Here is an 18,005-nt window from a genome sequence, read left to right on the forward strand (position 1 = left end):
AGTTGAAAGTGTCCCAGTGATGATTGAAGCTCCCACTGAACCACCAGAGTCTGAGTCAACTGCCTCTCAAAATCTTCAGCAGATTCAACAATATCTAGATGGTATAAGACTCATGCTCGTTGAGATGAAAGAGCAGGTTAACAAAATCAGAGAAGTCACCAAGGAAATAGGTACAGATGTGGCCAAGCTTAGGATGGATATAGGAGCCATACGGAGACGAGGAACCATGACATTCAACTCCATGACAGAAATAATGGACAAGCTCGTCAAAGATGTTGAAACCTCCCATGAATCCTTTTGCACCAAAGTGATCAATACCCTCAAGTACTTCCTCAGGAAAAATTAAGGCGTGTTTGTGTGTGTTAAAAACAATCTTTTGTGCTTGTTTTTGTTTTAAAAACTTATTTTTACATTGGTATGTATGAACCATCACTCTGAATGCATATTATCTGTATATTATTTTCCTATCTAGTGTGCATATTATCTGAATGCATATTGTTATAAATACTGGGCTTGCATTTTCCTTTTTTGATTGATGTCAAAGCGGGAGAACATTTATGGAGAAGTAAATCAACAACTCAGGGGGAGCAGTAATGAGTACAACAACTCTAAAGGGAGTATACTTTGATTACTCTCTCTTTATTGTCATCATAAAAAAGGGGAAGATTGTTCTATCTAAGTTTTAATGATGACAATTGTGCAAAACTAAATCCTATCTACTTTGATTGTAGAAATCAAGGCAACAACAGAAGGAAATGAGATCAAAAAAGAGTGTGTGATGCAAAATAGAAGGAGCTGATGCTAGGACAAGAAGCTATAAAAAAGGAAACCAAATCATAGAAGATTCAGCAGAAATTCAAGCCAAGAAGATCAAGAAGAAAGGACGAAAGGAATGGGAGACAATTTGAGTGGGAAACACATCATAGTGGGAGACAATTGGAAGTGGTGCTTCTTTCTTTAATAAAACATGAAGCACTCCTTGGATTAATTAATCCACCCCACCAAATGAAGTTCATTTGAAACGCGCTATGTCTTCAAGAAAACATGAAGCATCTCGGCATGGAACATAGCACTCCATGGTTTAAAATATTCTAGCCCATCTCTCTTGAAGGAATCAGAGACACCCTACTCGAATCCAACACCCATCTCCCCTGAAAGAATCAGAGACACCTTGCTGGAATCAAACACAAACACACAACAATACTTGCCTATAAGAACACTGGCAAACTCAAGGAGTGAAGTGCGCAACTACAAACACTGTCTTCTAAGTCTCTCTAGTTCTTAATACAAATATTGTATTCTTGAGTCTACAAGTGTCATAAAAGATAGAAAGAGTTAGAACACAAAAGAGAGTTGTGTCAACATCCAGAAATCATTATTGCTAAACATCGTTGGTGGTAAATGAGCCAAAATCATCACTATTGTAATTCTTTATCAAGATCTAACAGAACCCTTGTGACCTAAGGGAAACTGGACGTAAGTACCACACCGGTACTGAACCAGTATAAAACTGTTGTGTCTTATTTTGCCTTCAATTCATTGCATTCATTTCTATCTAAACTGTGTACTGTACGAAAACTAGTCGACTAAACTAAATCTTAGTCAACTAAGTTTTAATAGTCTACAATTCACTCCCCTCTTATAGTTTCATTAATTACGTTCTAACGACGATAAATACTTATTTGTACCGGTTGTCTACATTTAACCTTATCAATAAAAGAAGTTTACGTACAAATACATATAGCATATCGCGTATCTATTAAATTGAAATAAACATGTTTGTAATTAACTTTTTACCTACCTCCTGAGGCTAAGCTATGAGTGCAATTAATGCAACTGTACTATAAGGTTTCATTTTCACACAATCTTTCTCTTTTACTTATCCTACCTCGTACATTTCCCTACCTAGGACATTCTCCATTCAGAAAAATAAAATAAATAGTTGATCTAAATTTAGCGTTGGACTATTGCAAGGACAATAGTTAGGGGCGGAATTACAATGTAATATTTGTATATTCGTGAACTCAATAATTTTTGCTAGAATTTTATACATATATAAAAGAATCATTAAATATGTATAAATATTTTCTTGTGAATCTTATTAAAATTATATATGAACTTGTATTTTCCCTAGAATTAGCTGTATAAGTCAGTCACAAGCAATATAACCTTTACCAAAGAGTCCACAAACATCTTAATCATCTGAAATAGAATACAGTTTATGACACCACGTATACAGTTTTCAGATGATAACATGCAACTTCCAGGAAGGAGAACTATAGTATAACCAACGAAATAGCAATTGTAGACACACCAAATAAAGCCATATTGAAATATTAACCTGTAACTGTAAAGCCAATAATTTCACGAGCTCCAAAAAAATTCTATTTTTGTATATATATAATTAAATCTTCTCGTACTCGTTCCCTCAGGTTAGCCCCAACAATCAATAATTAACAGTACTATCTTTCACTTTTCTTCTTTTCTGAGGCTTCTCCTAAAGGATACTTTTGCATCGGCTCGCTCTCTCAGGTAACGTTGAATTGTTAATTTCCGTGACTAATTTATTTAATTTAGTTGTTAGAGAAAATATATATATTTTTAATTGGTTAATTGCTCCCTCCGTTTCAATTTATGTGAACATGTTTGACTGAGCACAGAGTTTAAGAAAAAATGAAGATTTTTGTGGAAATAGGGTCCTTTAGTCTCCTTATATGGTTTTGAACAATTCTTACATCTTAAGCTAGCTTTTGATATTGAGTTAAGCCAACGTCCATTTCTTTATCTTGGTATTAGAGCAGTCTCATCCCAATACTTGATTTACTTGATGTTTGGACCCCCATATTATGTTGTCCATGCTCCAGTTGGGTGTGCTGGATGGGTATTGGATATTCCATATCCATGGGGATGGAATCTTAGGATGCTCAGCTCCTAAGATAGCTTATGAGTTGAGTTACGCCCATGGTCTTTTTTTTTTTTTTTAAATCTCTGCCTACTCTAGTACCATGTTGAATGGCACGACCGACTTATCTAAAAGGTATAATCTATTTGATAGAAAAAGATTTTTGATTGTTTCATTATATTATGTCTCAACAGGTAAAATTACCGAGGCGAAATCAGCTCTCTCATGCATGGCTGCTGTTGTACATCATGAGGATCCTTTTGGTTTTGAAGATTACTTTCCCTCAATGATTGAAACATTGGGTGCAGAAAGGTTTATGATGGAACTATGCAATGGTTTCTGCTTGCTGATGGACGTAAGCATAGGGCTTATAACATTTGAAAGCTTGAAGAGAAACACTATATTAATGGGATTGCATGAATTGAGAGATGATGAGCTAGTTTGCATGTTGGCTGAAGGAGATTTGGATGGAGATGGAGCTCTTAATCAGGTTGAGTTTTGTGAACTCATGTTCAGATTGAGTCCCGGATTGACGTGAAATCAACCATTAATGATTGCGTTGGGATAGATTATTTATGGATGGATGACTCTGGGACTTACTGGTTTTCGTTTCTAATCCCTTTATTTTCTATGTCTATTGTTTTGATGGACTTTTAATTTTCTTCGGGGGCCGAGCTAGAGTGTAACGTACGGGTAGTAGCTTTGCTAGATTCTGTATTTATATTAGCAAATCCATTAAATATGTATTTAGTTGCAAATCCAATAACCAAGACGAGCTATGAATTTGATGATAAATTCTGAACTCATAAACTTCAAATTCTAATTCCGCCTCTATTCTTTTTCGTTTATCTTTTTCTAGCGGGAGTAAATTGTACTAATGTCAAGAGATGCTTGTTGCTGAGTATGTTTTAATTTCTCTACCTATTGTAAAATGATAGTCATAGTGAATCCAATGATTTCTATTTCATGCCATTATTATCTTCTGTTGTTGGTGTATTCTTAATGGATTTACATTTATATGCACCGACGGCGCCGTAAAGAAACGTTACACTATCCGTGCAATTTAATTGATTACATTAGGTTATTACTCTTGTTTTTGGTTGTCGCATCACTTGCTTGGAAGAGTTCTAATTGTTGTATGTCAATTCAATCTGTTGGTATAAACAAAACTTTCACTCATTCTTAATAGCTGGGTAACTAAAACCAGTTATAAGTGTAATGACAAATTCAAAATCCATAAACGAGCTATGAATTTGATAATAAATTTAAAATCTATAAACTTTAAATCCCGACTCATCTGAATTCAATAGTATGAAGTGTGAAGCTCATATGTCCTTTACCTATAACCTGAATCCATGAAATGACTTAAAGTTGAATGCAGTATATACATCATTATAGAAGAAGACAGGAACTGATGGCAAACAATACTTTTGTTTTTGGAAATTCCTCACTAGAGATCTTGAACAAAAGAAGAAGGATATAATCTAATAGTACATCTATTGGTATATCTGATTAGGATTGTTACACAAATAGCTGACCAGATTTAATGTTTATTTTTTTAATTGATATGTCTAGATTAAATATTAATTATACATAATTACATATATATATATATATATATCAGTGACTACTTTCTGTTTAAGATATTAGATGAGATTAATTCTTCTGAAATATCACATCAAAGTGAGGTTAGTGATGAGATTGCTTGTACTCTTCCATTGTAATTTTTCTGTTATTATTATTAATATAAAAATTACTAGGCAGCATGCCCGTGGCCTATTTGCTTAAAAATAAAAAGTGAGGTTGTGGACAATGGACATAAAGACGAAACTGGTAAAAGCCAATTCATTGGATAATGCTAGATATCGTTATAGATTATGAGGTTTATTGAAATATGTAAACACGTGAACTTTCTTTATTTTATTCAGCCTTTTTCAGATTCCCTAAATATAAAATGAAATCTTTATACAAATAGTCGATCGAATTTACTGTTTATTTTTTCTAATCGATATTCATAAATTATACTACATTAATAATATCAACAACAACAATAAAAAGCCAGTGAATTCCTACAAGTGGGATTTGGGAAGATGAGATGTACGTAATCTTACCCTTACCCTAAAAGGTAGAGAAACTGTTTTCGGAAGACCCTCGGCTAAAGAAAAGATAAAAAGAAGTAATGACAGCGAGTATAAACAACAATAAAGATAAAAAGAGGACCGAAGCCAATGCAACAATTAAAACGGTAATAATAGCAATCTAAGAATAAAGGGATTACAAACTAACACTAATGCTATCGAACTGAGGAACATAAAGGGAAACACTTAATTACCTACTAACCTTCTACCCTAATTCTTGATCTCCACACCCTCCTCCCAAGAAATTAGGCGACTCGGAGCCGGTCGCCCGAATTTATCCAGATGACATGGACTATATCACACAAAAATTTGAAAATCGTATTGAATTCCTGTTTTATGACATTAAAATACCAAATATAAGGAACGATTATGGAGAATCGATGCCTATTGTTCATTAAGTTATTTTTTATGTCCACGCAAAATTTTAGGTGATTCGGAGTCGGTTACCCGAATTCATGCATATGGTGTGGGATATTACTGGGTTGTTGTTGTCGTTGTTGGCGTGGACTATATCATACGGAAATGAAGAACGATCACAGAGAAGTGATGCCTATTGTTCATTAGTTTATTTTTATGGTCCCACAAAATTTTAGGGAATTTTGATTTGTTCGCCCGAATTCATGCAGATAGCGTGGACTATAGCATACGTAAATTTGAAAATCGTGCTAAATTCTTGTTTTATATTTTAAAACGCCAAAAAACGAAGAATGGTCATGGAGAAGTGATGCCTATTTTTCATTAGGTCATTTTATGGTCCCACAAAATTTTAGGTGATTCGGAGCCGGTCGCACATTTGGACTATAACACACGTATATTTGGAAATCGTGTTGAATTCATGTTTTATAACCCTAAAATACCAAAAAATGAGGAATGGTCACAGCGAAACATGAAAATTTTTCATTAGGTCATTTTTTTATGGTCTCACAAAATTTTAGGCGATTCAAAATTGGTCTCCCGAATTCATGACGATAACGTGGACTATAACACACAAAAATTTAAAAATCATGCTGAATTACGATTTTATGGCCCTAAGAAGTAAATAAAAGAGTATCGGTCATGGCGAGGCGATGACTAGTGTTCCTTAGGTCGTTTTTGATGGGCCGGCAAAATTTTAGGGGACCTGGGTTTGGTGGCTCGTGCTGAAGTAGAAGGCATGGGCTATAACACATGAAAATTTGGGAATCAAGGGGAATTCCCGTTTTATGGCCCTAAAATACCAAAAATGAGTAACGGTCATGGCGAGCCAGTGAACATTGTTCCTTAGGCCGATTTTGATGTGCCGACAAAATTTTAGGCGATCTAGGTCCGATGGCCTCGACCGATGCAGAAGGCGTGGGCCATAACACACAAAAATCTGAAAATAGGATGGAATTCCAGTTTTATGGCCCTAAAATGCCAAAAAAGAGTCATGGCGAGGCGGTGACTATTGTTCCTTAGGTCGTTTTTGATGGTCATGCAAAATTTTAGACGATGCGGGCCTAGTGGTTCGGGCCCATGCAGAAGGCGTGGCTATAGCATACAGAAATCAAGAAATCTGGCGGAGTTCCAGTTTTATGGCCCTTACACGCGAAAAAATAAGTAACGGTCATGGCGAGGCAGTGACTATTGTTCCTTAGGTAAATTTTGATTGGCCGACAAAATTTTAGGCAATCCGGGTTTGGGTGATTATGGATACATTGACCAAGTTAGCTCATTTTATTCCTGTGGTTACTACTTATACTTCATAGCAGCTGGCTCAGGTTTACATTCGCGAAATTGTTAGGCTTCATGGCGTACCGCTATCTATCATCTCTGACGGGGGTACGCAGTTTACATCACGGTTCTAGAGAGCCGTATAGCGGCAGTTGGGTACTCGTGTGGAATTGAGTACATCATTTCACCCTCAGACAGATGGGCAGTCCGAGCACATTATTTAGATATTGGAGGATATGCTTTGTGCGTGTGTGATGGATTTTGGAGGTGCTTGGGATCAACTCTTGCCACTTGTGGAGTTTGCCTACAATAATAGTTATCAGTCGAGCATTTAGATGGTGTCGTATGGGTCTTTGTATGGTAGACGGTGTCTGTTTCCAGTGGAATAGTTCGAGCCGGGCGAGGCTAGGCTCTTGGGTACAGACTTGGTTCAGGATGCTTTGGAAAAGGTTAAATTGATTCAGGATCGACTTCGTACAACCCAGTCCAGACAGAAGAGTTATGCGGATCGGAAGGCTCGCGACATTGCATTCATTTTTGTGGAGCGGGTCTTTCTCTGAGTTTCGCCCATGAAGGGTGTTATGAGGTTCGGAAGAAAGGGCAAGTTGAGCCCTAGGTTTATCAGGCCTTTTAGGATTCTTGAGAGGGTTGGGGAGGTGGCTTACAGACTTGCATTGACACCTAGTTTCTCTACAGTTTATCCAGCATTCCATGTTTCCATGCTCCGGAAGTATCACCACGATCCGTCTCATGTGTTAGACTTCAGCTCAGTCCAGTTGGAAAAGGATCTATCCTATGTTGAGGAGCCGGTGGCCATTTTGGACAGGCAGGTTTGAAAGTTGAGGTTAAAGAACCTCGCTTCTGTGAAGGTTCACTGGTGGGGTCATCCGGTCGAGGAGGTGACTTGGGAGACTGAGCATGATATGCGTAGCCTATATCCTCATCTTTTCACCATTCCAGGTATGTCTCTATACTCATTCGAGGACGAATGTTTGTTTTAAGAGGGGGAGGATGTAACGACCCGTCTGGTTGTTTTGAGAGTTAGAGTCCTAATCCCCTATTTACTGCTTTCCTCTATTTCATTTTGTGGTTACGTGACTTGCGGGGCGATTTGTTTTTGGTTTTGGAGAGAAATGGGACACGTAGTCCCTAAGTTGGGAGTTTAAGTTCTAGGAATTTACTGTAGTTCGAATTGTGTGAAGACGACTCCAGAACAGAATTTTGATGGTTTCAATAGCTCTGTAGTGTGATTTTGGTCTTAGGATCGTGTTCGAATGTTGAATTGGAGGTCCGTAGGTCATTTTAGCGTCAATTGGTGGAGGTAGGAGAATTGGGTGATTTTTGGGAAGTTTGATCGGGAGTGGACTTTTTGATATCAGGGTCGGATTTCAATTCCAGAAGTTGCAGTAGGTCCGTAATGTCAATTTTGACTTGTGTGCAGAATTTGAGGTCAATCAGACTTGATTTGATAGGTTTCGGTGTCGGATGTAGGAGTACGAGGATTTAAAGTTCATTAGACTTGAATCGATGTGCAATTCGTATTTTTAGCATTGTTTGATGTGATCTAAAGGCTCGACTAAGTTCGTATGATGCTTTAGGACTGGTTGGTATATTTGGTCGATCTCCCAGGGGCCTCGGGTGAGTTTCGGATGGTTAGCGGATTGAAATCGAAATTAGAGCAAAGCTGGGATTTTTCTACAGTCTGGAAAGGCTCAGAATAGAATTTGGGGCTTGGCCCGGGGTTGTGTCGCAGGTGCGTGAAGGCTTCCGCATCTGCGAGCCCGCAGGTGCGAGCGAGGCTCCGCAGATGCGGAGTGAAGGAAGGACAGCTAGTGTCGCAGAAGCGGAGAAGCGACCAGAAAAGTGAGGCCGTTGAAGCAGACCTCCTATCCGCAGAAGCGCTAGAAGATGCAGAAGCGGGGAGGAGCTCACATCTACGAGACCACGGATGTGGTTAAGTTTACGCAAAAGCGGAAATTCTGGCAGAACACTTAAATACAAAGGTTCCCGATTTTTCTTCATTTTAGACATTTTGAGCTCAGGTCTTGGCAATATTTGAGAGCATTTTCGAGGGATTTCTTGAGGTAAGTCTCTTGTACTCATTTTTCATCAATAATCTTGTTTCCCCATTGATTTTCCCACCTAGTTTGTATGTATTAAATGTGAAATTTGGGAGTTTGAGGCTAGGGATTTGGAGAGTTTAATTTGGGGATTTGAGTGGCGACTTGGTATCGGATTTTGGTAAAATTTGGTATGGTTGGACTCGTGGTCGAATGTGTATTCGTATTTTGTGATTTTTACCCAATTCCGAGACATGGGCCCGGGTCGACTTTTTGCGGCGATTTTTTGATTCTTAGCTAAAGTCGTAGATTTATGATTTAAATTAGTTCCTTGTAGTTATATTTATAGTATGTAATTGTTTTGGCAAGATTCGCGCCGATCGGAGTCGGAAAGTCGAGGGAAAGACATTCTTATCGATTGATTAAGTGAGATTTGAGGTAAGTGACTTGTATAACCTTGTATGGGAGAAATGCCCATAGGATTTGTTACTGTTGTAACCATTTGTGATATGTGTGCGCCGTGTACGCGAGGTGACGAGTGCGTGCACGGGCTAATTGTGGAAAATTTCAGTTCTTTCTGAGTAGACTTCTTTTAAATTCCTTAACTGAGTTGCCTTAGCATGTGTAGCTGTCATGTTAGCCTAGTATCGCATGTCTATGTGTCTTAACCTTACTTGAAGTTCGTGCAACATTCTTAGTTGAATTACATGTTTCCTTGATTATTATATTTGGTCTTTAACTGTAGGATTCCTTACCGTAAATTCGTGGTTCCATAATTTATGAGTTGCATATTTACTTTTGGGACTACGAGGCGGTACCTCGGGAGATCCCTCTGCTTGCATATTTACTTTTAGAACTACGAGGTGGTTCCTCGGGAGATCCCCCTGCTTGCATATTTACTTTTGGGGACTACAAGGTGGTACCTCAGGAGATCCCTCTGTCGTGCATAATTACCTTTGGGACTACGAGGCGGTACCTTGGGAGATCCCCCTACCTGCATATTTACTTTTGAGACTACGAGGTGGTACCTCGGTAGACCCCTCTGCTTGAATATTTACTTTTGGGATTGCGAGGCAGTACCTCGGGAGATCTCCTTGTTGAGCATTTACATTTGGGTTTACGAGGCGATACCTCGGGAGCGCCATTGTTGTTTTCCTCTATTTATTGTGCTGTTACTTTTTTGTAATCTCTCATTGTTCATTTCTCTGACACTTCATTGTATTATTGTATTTTCTGCCTCATTTCCTTTTTAACCAGTAGAGCCATGACCTGACCTCGTCACTACTCTAATGAGGTTAGGCTTGGCACTAACTAGGTACCGTTGTGGTATACTTATACTACACTTCTACACATCTTTTTTGTGCAGATCCAAGTTCTTCCTACCAGACCAGATGCCAGTGAGTTGGACTGTACATGGAGACTTCAAGGTATATCTGCCAGCGTCCGCAGACCTCAGAGTCCCCCTCTATCCTTATTATGTTATTTTCCTTATTCTCTTTAGACACTGATATATAGCGACGCTTACTGTTTTCTCTTAGAAACTTGTGACTTATTTCTACCGGATTTTGGGAGTTGTAATTATTTAAATCACAGTTTCTATTTATATATCATGTATTGAGATTGGAGTTCAGTTTATTATTCAGTTTTCCGTAAATTGTTAGGCTTAACTAGTCTTAGAGACGAGGTGCCATCACGACATCCTACAGAGAGAAATTGGGGTCGCGAAATGACTACTGCTCCTTAGGTTGATTTTGATGGGCCGACAAAATTTTAGGCGATCCGAGTCCGGTGGCCCGGGCCCATGCATAAGGCGTGGGATATAACATAAGAAAATTTTGGAATCAGCCGGAATTGTAGTTTTATGGCCCTAAAATACCAAAAATTGAGTAAAGGTCATGGCGAGGTGGTGACTATTGTTCCTTAAGTTATTTATGATATATCAAAAAAATTTAAGGTGATCCGGGTCCAGTGGCCCGGGCCTATGCAGAAGGCATGGGATACAACACACTAAAATCTGGAAATTGTGCGGAATTTTAGTTTTATGGCCCTAAAACGCTAAATGAGTAATGGTCATGGAGAGGTGGTGATTGTTATTTATGAAATTATTTTTGACGTGCAGGCTTAAAGTTTAGGCGATCCAGGTCCAGTTGCCCGGGCCCATGTAGAAGGCATGAGTTATAGCACAAGAAAATCTGGGAATTAGATGGAATTTCAGTTTTATGGCCCTAAAAATCAAAACACGAGTAACGGTTATGAAAAAGTGGTGAATAATGTTCCTTAGGTCGTTTATGATGGTATATCAAAATTTTAGGTGATCCGAATCCGGTGGCCCTGGCCCATACAGAAGGCGTGGGCTATAGTAGACGAAAAATCTGGGAATCGGGTGGAATTCCAATTTTATGACCTTAAAATGCCAATAAACAAGTAACGGTCATGGCAAGGCGCTGACTAGTGTTCCTTAGATCGATTTCGATGGTACGAAAAAATTTAAGGCGATCTGGGTCGAGTGGCCTGGGCCCATGAATAGGCTTGTGCTGTAGCATATGCAAATCTAGAAATCGGGCGGATTCCAATTTTCTGACCCTCAAATGGCAAAAAACGAGTAATGATTATGGTGAGGCGGTGACTATTGTTCCTTAGGTCATTTTTCACTGGACGCCAAATTTTTAGGCGATCCGGATTCGGTGGCTTGGGCCTATGTAGAAGGTGTGGGATATATCACACAAACATTTAAGAATCGAGTAGAATTCCAGTTTTATGGCCCTAAAATGCCAAAAATGAGTAACGGTCATGGCAAGGGGTGACTACTATTCCTTAGGTCATTTATGATGGACCAGCAAAATTTAAGGTGACTATTATACATGAAAATCTGTGAATCAGGCGAAATTCTAGTTTTATTGCATTAGCACGCTAAAACACGAGTAACGGTCATGGCAAAGCGGTAATTATTGTTCCTTTGGTCATTTTTTATGGGCCGAAATTCTAGTGACTATTGTTTCTGGAGGCCCGGGCTCTTGCAGAAGGCATGGGCTATTGCCCACAAAAATATGACAATCGTGATTCAAGTTTTATGGCCCTAAAACACCAGAAAATAAATGACGGTCATGGAGAGCCGATGACTACTGGTCCTTAGGTCGTTTTTTGTCACGACCCAAAATTCCACCACAGGCGCCGTGATGGCACTTAGTCTCTAAGACTAGGTAAGCCGATTATAATAACAATTCAAGCCATTTATTTTTTTTTCAATACAAGTGTCAAAACCAACTTCGAAAATATTCAAACAACCTCCCAAGACTGGTAATACTGAGTCACGAATTTTAACTAAATACATGGAATGATCTCGAGGACCGAATATACAACACTGTTTGAATAAGAAATTTATAGTACAATAAAAATGGAAAGACTCCAAGGGACTTCGACGACCAAGCGGCTCTACCTTAAGTCCTTGCGATCATACTCTAACTCTGTCCGAGTTCGATATCTCCAATACCTGGCTCTGCACAAAAATGTGCAGAAGTGTAGTATGAGTACACCACAGTCGGTACCCAGTAAGTATCTAGATTAACCTCGGTGGAGTAGTGACGAGGTACAGTCAAGGCACTCACTAGTCTAATAACCTGTGCAATATAACATATAAAAATAATAAAAAACTAATAGCAGTGATAACAACAATAATCAACCTATGATATAAACAGCAAGGCAGCAAAAATACCATAAATATTGCTCAAACAAATAATGAATACAAGTACAACCTATAATCAAGTCCTTCAAAATATACATCTTTCATCTATAAGTTTTTCGAATAAAAATCTTTACAGTATAATCCTTTCCAATAAATATATTTCAAATATACTTCCTTCAAATAAATATCATCCAAATATAATTCTTTCAATTAAACATCTTTCGAATATAATTCTTCTAAATAAATATCTTTCAAATATAATTCTCTGAAATAAATATCTTTCGAATATAATTCCTTTCAGGTAAAAGTCACCATGTGACACCTCATTTCATAATTATAAAAATTACGGGTTTCAACCCACTTTCATATTTTCACGACACCTCGTGCCCATATTTCTGTCACAACCGCACTGACAACTCATATGCCAATAATAAAATTATCATATTCCTCCAGAACCTCGTGCCCACGTTTCTTTCATAATCGCATGGAAACTCACGTGCCAATAATAAAAATCGCTCAGCAATAGCCACAGGCTCATAATTTCAACATGAATCAGACTATTATCATGTTTACCGAAACAACAAGACAAGTTGCACAAGAGATAAAACAATAAATACCAGAAAAATCACAACATCATATAAAAATCACTAACATAATAATCCCACATTATCACGTATCATCTCTGACAATAAACACTCTTATCTCTCTTATAGCCACCCCTTATCTCTCCTATAGCCACCCTTATCCCTCCGCCCTGACATTATCAATAGCCACCCTTATCGCTCCTATAGCCGCCCTTATCGCTCCTATAACTACTCTTATCACTCCTCCCATACAATATTCCAACATACATAACCACAGTGAAATGCCACCCTTGTACCCACATAATATTAACAGTGGAATGCCACTCTTATGTCCTCATAATAATAACTCAAATCACACAATAATTCACACGGAACATTATCACGACAACACAACACAATAAATTTATATAAAAAAATTCCGAATGGCCACAACCAATTCGAAAGATACAACAAAATCAATAAATTTCACAGCAAATAGCCCAAGGTTCCCTACAACGTATATAAAACCTCAAAGACAACAACAGAGATGAAAAAGTAACTCAACATAGGACAATGCTTTTTTTAATCCAAATTTTTAATAAATATATTAAAGCCTCATTTTGAACTTATTTGATAATTATTTGCAGATAAGAATCCATAATAAAATTATTTCCAATAAATGTCGACCCAACTAACCACGGTATTTCACATAACAATTAAAGTGACAGTCACATCAAATTATCATATAAAAATAAATAAAAGTGACAGTCACCTCGGAAAATATGGAATGAGGTATGACAAATAAAGGATTTAATAAGCTCTAACAAATTTTCCAATTTAATACTTAAGGGTGTCTACGAATTTTAACCGATATAATTTGCACATATAAACCAAGTACGTACTAGTCACCTCGCGTACATGGCTTTCAATCACACAATTTTTACATAAGACTCAATGCCTAAGGGGTATTTTCCCCACTCAAAGTTAGGAAAGATACTTTCCTTAAACAGTGTAATTCTTTATTCCAATATGCCTTTGCCTTGCGAATCGGCCCCCGAACGCCTCGAATCTCGATTAACTGCAATTGCATTTAAAATGTGACCTCCCAATTCACGTACAAATAAAGAGATTCGACCTTCAACTTGCCATAGATCTGAACCAAGACCGGAGCTGTTGAACATGACTTCGAACCCGACTTCTAGAGCTGCTGTTTTAGTGCGAAAGAGGGACTTTTTCGAGGTGTTTCTAGCAGAGTTTTGGTGTTGATTTTGGGTAGAAAAGAGGACTGTTTTAGCTGCTTTTGGCAGCATTTTTGGTGTTTTGATCTCAGTTTTCGTGTGAGAGACTGGTGAAGAGGTGGTGCGAGGAGCTGTTTTTATGGTGGTTTTAGGTGACATTTTGGCTAAATTTATGGAGAAAATAGCAGCTGATTTTTGGAGCTTGTGAGTTGTTTTAATGGAGTTTTCAGGTGGATTTACATGGCTGGATCTTAGATGGTATTCATGTTGTGTATTAGATCGAAGAAGAAGAACAATAACCATCAAAAATAAAAAAAAAAAGAAACCCAAACCAAAAGCTGCGCTTTTCCCCTTTCTCTGGTGTCTTTGTTTTTCCTTTTATTTTTTCGTTCCCTACTTTCTATTGCTACTCCAGATGTGCGTGTGTGTTTTAAGTCCGAATTTTGTCCATTAATCATCCTAAACTCTCCCGAGGCCCCTGGGACCTCAACCAATTATACCAACAAGTCCTAAAACATCATACGAACTTAGTCGAGATCTCAAACTAAGTCAAACAACATCAAAATTACAAGTCGCACCTCGAATCGAATTATGAATTATTTCAAAGTTTCCAACTTCTATAATTTGCCCCGAAATGTATCAAATCAATCCGGAATGATTTCAAATTTTACACACAAGTCATAAATGACGTAATAGAGCTATTCCAATTTTCAAAATTGAAATCCGACCTCGTTATCAACCAATCGACTTACGGCCGAATTTAAGAATATTTAAGAACTTCATTTTCCAACTTTTTTGCCAAAATGTGCCGAATTTCCCTACGTGCTTTCAAATCCAAATCCGTACATACGCCTAAGTCCAAAATCACCATACGAAACTATTGACAACATAAAAATTTCATTCCAGAGTCGTTTACTTAAAAGTCAAACTCCGGTTAACTTTTTTCTTTTAAGCTTATAAAATAAGCATTGTTCTTTCCATTTAATTTTGGATCTTCCGAAAACCAAACTCGACCACACACATAGTTCATAATACATATCACGAAGTTGCTCGGGACCTTAAGCCGCTGAACGGAAAGTTAATTCTCAAAACGACAAATCGGGTCGTTACATTCTCCCCTATCAAAACATACAGTCGTCCGCGAACATGCCAAGAATTTTTCTGAGGATGTTAAATTACTAAGTGTACTATTACACACTTACTCGCGGTGAGTCGATGTCACCGAAATTTTAACATGGTCCGACAACACCATCTCAGTTGAGATTATTTCTTTTATCCGCATTTATAAACTTTAAAGCCAATTTCTTACACTCCTATTAATTTCAAAAGATCTGTTTTTCATATCAACACACTGTGTTAGTCTCAACCGGTTATAGCAATTTTTGCCTACGCACATATTATACATATACCCATAACCACGTCTTTGGTCATAATAGTTGTTCATAATTAATTCCAGCATCCTCAATTAACCTCATATTAATCATACCCTCATTTCAATTTTTCACAATACTGACAGCAAATGGCGAGGCATGAAGACCTCATAATTATTTGCCCGAATTAACGATTCACATTTAACGCCACCTGGGCACTCACCTCGTAGGCTAAAACTCAATAATTACAACACGAATATGGCTAAATATGCATAGAAAAACATATACAAGAATTATCAAATAAGCCTAACAGGCATGACTCCCCATTAGTACCATAGTACAAATTTAAATTTCACAAAGGGAGAATTTAAAATACATGAATTTAACCACAAGGATTTCATCTTGATATAACTTCCACTGCGGTACGTAGCCCCGGTTAAACATATCAAATCACATTAAACCGCGAGGATCTCATCCTCAACTCTGAATCACAAGTACTTTGCACATTATTCCAACTGAAAATTTTCATTTCTTTTCTTTCTTCTTTTTTAATAAACTTCGTGAAATAATTTCACAACACATAATGAACTCCCATACCGGTAGGGCATATAATTCATAAAATTGTAATCAATTATCCAAAAATTATATCAAAACCCACTGCAATGAGTAATAAAAAGTCACTTTTGGACTCATAGCCCACAATAATGTACAAAACAAAAATGATAGACACAGGCTAACACCATCAAATATCCCAACAGGGATAAACACGGGAGTGGAGTACAAATTCACAAATCCACAATATAAGGAGCATGAAAGGAGTTCTCACCTCGATAATCGGAATCGAATCAAAATAAGTCTAGTACTCCTTTTATTATAAATTAAATCATACCTGTAATGACACCATTTGGTGTATCGGCCTCAGCCACTTCATAGTAATTATATCAACGGGCCGTGCCTCCCCCTCTTGGGCGCCCCTACCTGCCTGTCCTCCACCCCTAACTGGATGTGCACGTGGAGTATTAACTGGAATAAAGCATGTAGCCTGAGTGTTCTGATAAAATCCACCCCTCCCAAGTTTGGGACAAACTCTCATGATGTGCCTAGTATCACCACACTTATAACAACCCCTCTAAGGTCGCAGCTGCTCATACTGAGTCTGTGCCGGATAACTGGAATAACCACTGTAAGAACCTCATACCGGTGGTGCACTAAAAGTATTAATAGGAGAAATACGAGTACTCTGAATTGCGGACTGGGCTGACCGGCTGCTCGAGCCTCCGCCAGGATGAGTTATAGCTGCAGAGTAGAATCCACTGAATCCTCTAGAGTTCTGAGACCCTTTGACCTCCTTAGACTCCTTTTCCTCACTCTGAACACGTTCTAACATTCTGGCAATCTCTACTACTTGCTGAAATGGTATGTCAGTCTGCAACTCTCGAGCCATACATATTTTAAAATCATAATCGAGCCCTTCGATGAATCTGCGGACTCGATCTCTAACTGTAGAAACCAAGATAGGTGCATGACGGGCTAACTCATTGAACCTTATAGCATATTCTGACATCGTCATGGTGCCCTGACACAACTGTTCAAGCTCTATACGCCACGTATCCTGGAGAGTCTAGGGTACAAGCTCTTTCAAAAGCATTTCTGAAAACTGAGCCCAAGTTGGCGGTGTTGCATCGGCTGGTCTGCGCTCTTCATAAGCTTGCCACCATTGATACGCTGCTCCTCACAACTAAAATGTAGTAAAGGAAACTCCGCTTACTTCCACAATACCCATGGTGCGGAGAATACAGTGACACTTTTCTAGAAATCCCTGGGCATCCTCGGTAGCTGTGCCACTGAAGGTAGGTGGACTATACCTCTTAAATCTCTCAAGACTCTTTTGTTCTTCTTCTGATGCCTCTGGTCTGGACTCAGGCTGAACTAGAATAACATGCGGTACCGGTACTATACTCGGAACCTGACTAATGTGAACCTGCTTCTCTAGAGTATGAGTGATAGGAGTTTGAACTCCTCCCCCAATTTGTGAAATATTTAGTGAAACGGAGGTCAATCCTGCCTGAGTTAATATACCAAACATACTCAGGAGTTGTGCTAAAGTCTTATGAAGTCCGGGGGTAACAATAGGTGTCTCTGGTACTACCAATCTATCACGACCCAAAAACCTAACCTGTCGTGATGGCGCCTATCGTGGAACTAGGCAAGCTGACTCATTCCAAAACAAATCGATATTTTCATTTCAAGGATAATTTCAAGGCTATTTAGCGTAAAAACCCTTCGTAAAGGAGTTCAAATCAAAACAAAAATGCGGAAAAGAAAAGCCCGACATCGGGGTGTCACTAGTCATGAGCATC

The 18,005-nt window shown here is 38.3% G+C and overlaps 1 long non-coding RNA gene across 1 annotated transcript; it reads left to right on the top strand.

Moving 5' to 3' along the window:
- Positions 1-2,395: 2,395 nt before the first annotated feature.
- On the top strand, positions 2,396-3,822 carry LOC107793486 (uncharacterized). The gene is made up of 2 exons (XR_001649723.2): positions 2,396-2,532; positions 3,097-3,822. It is a non-coding gene; the product is annotated as an uncharacterized LOC107793486 (long non-coding RNA).
- Positions 3,823-18,005: the final 14,183 nt, after the last annotated feature.

Source organism: Nicotiana tabacum, chromosome 12, assembly GCF_000715075.1.
Source record: "Nicotiana tabacum cultivar K326 chromosome 12, ASM71507v2, whole genome shotgun sequence".
Classification (NCBI taxonomy): domain Eukaryota; kingdom Viridiplantae; phylum Streptophyta; class Magnoliopsida; order Solanales; family Solanaceae; genus Nicotiana; species Nicotiana tabacum.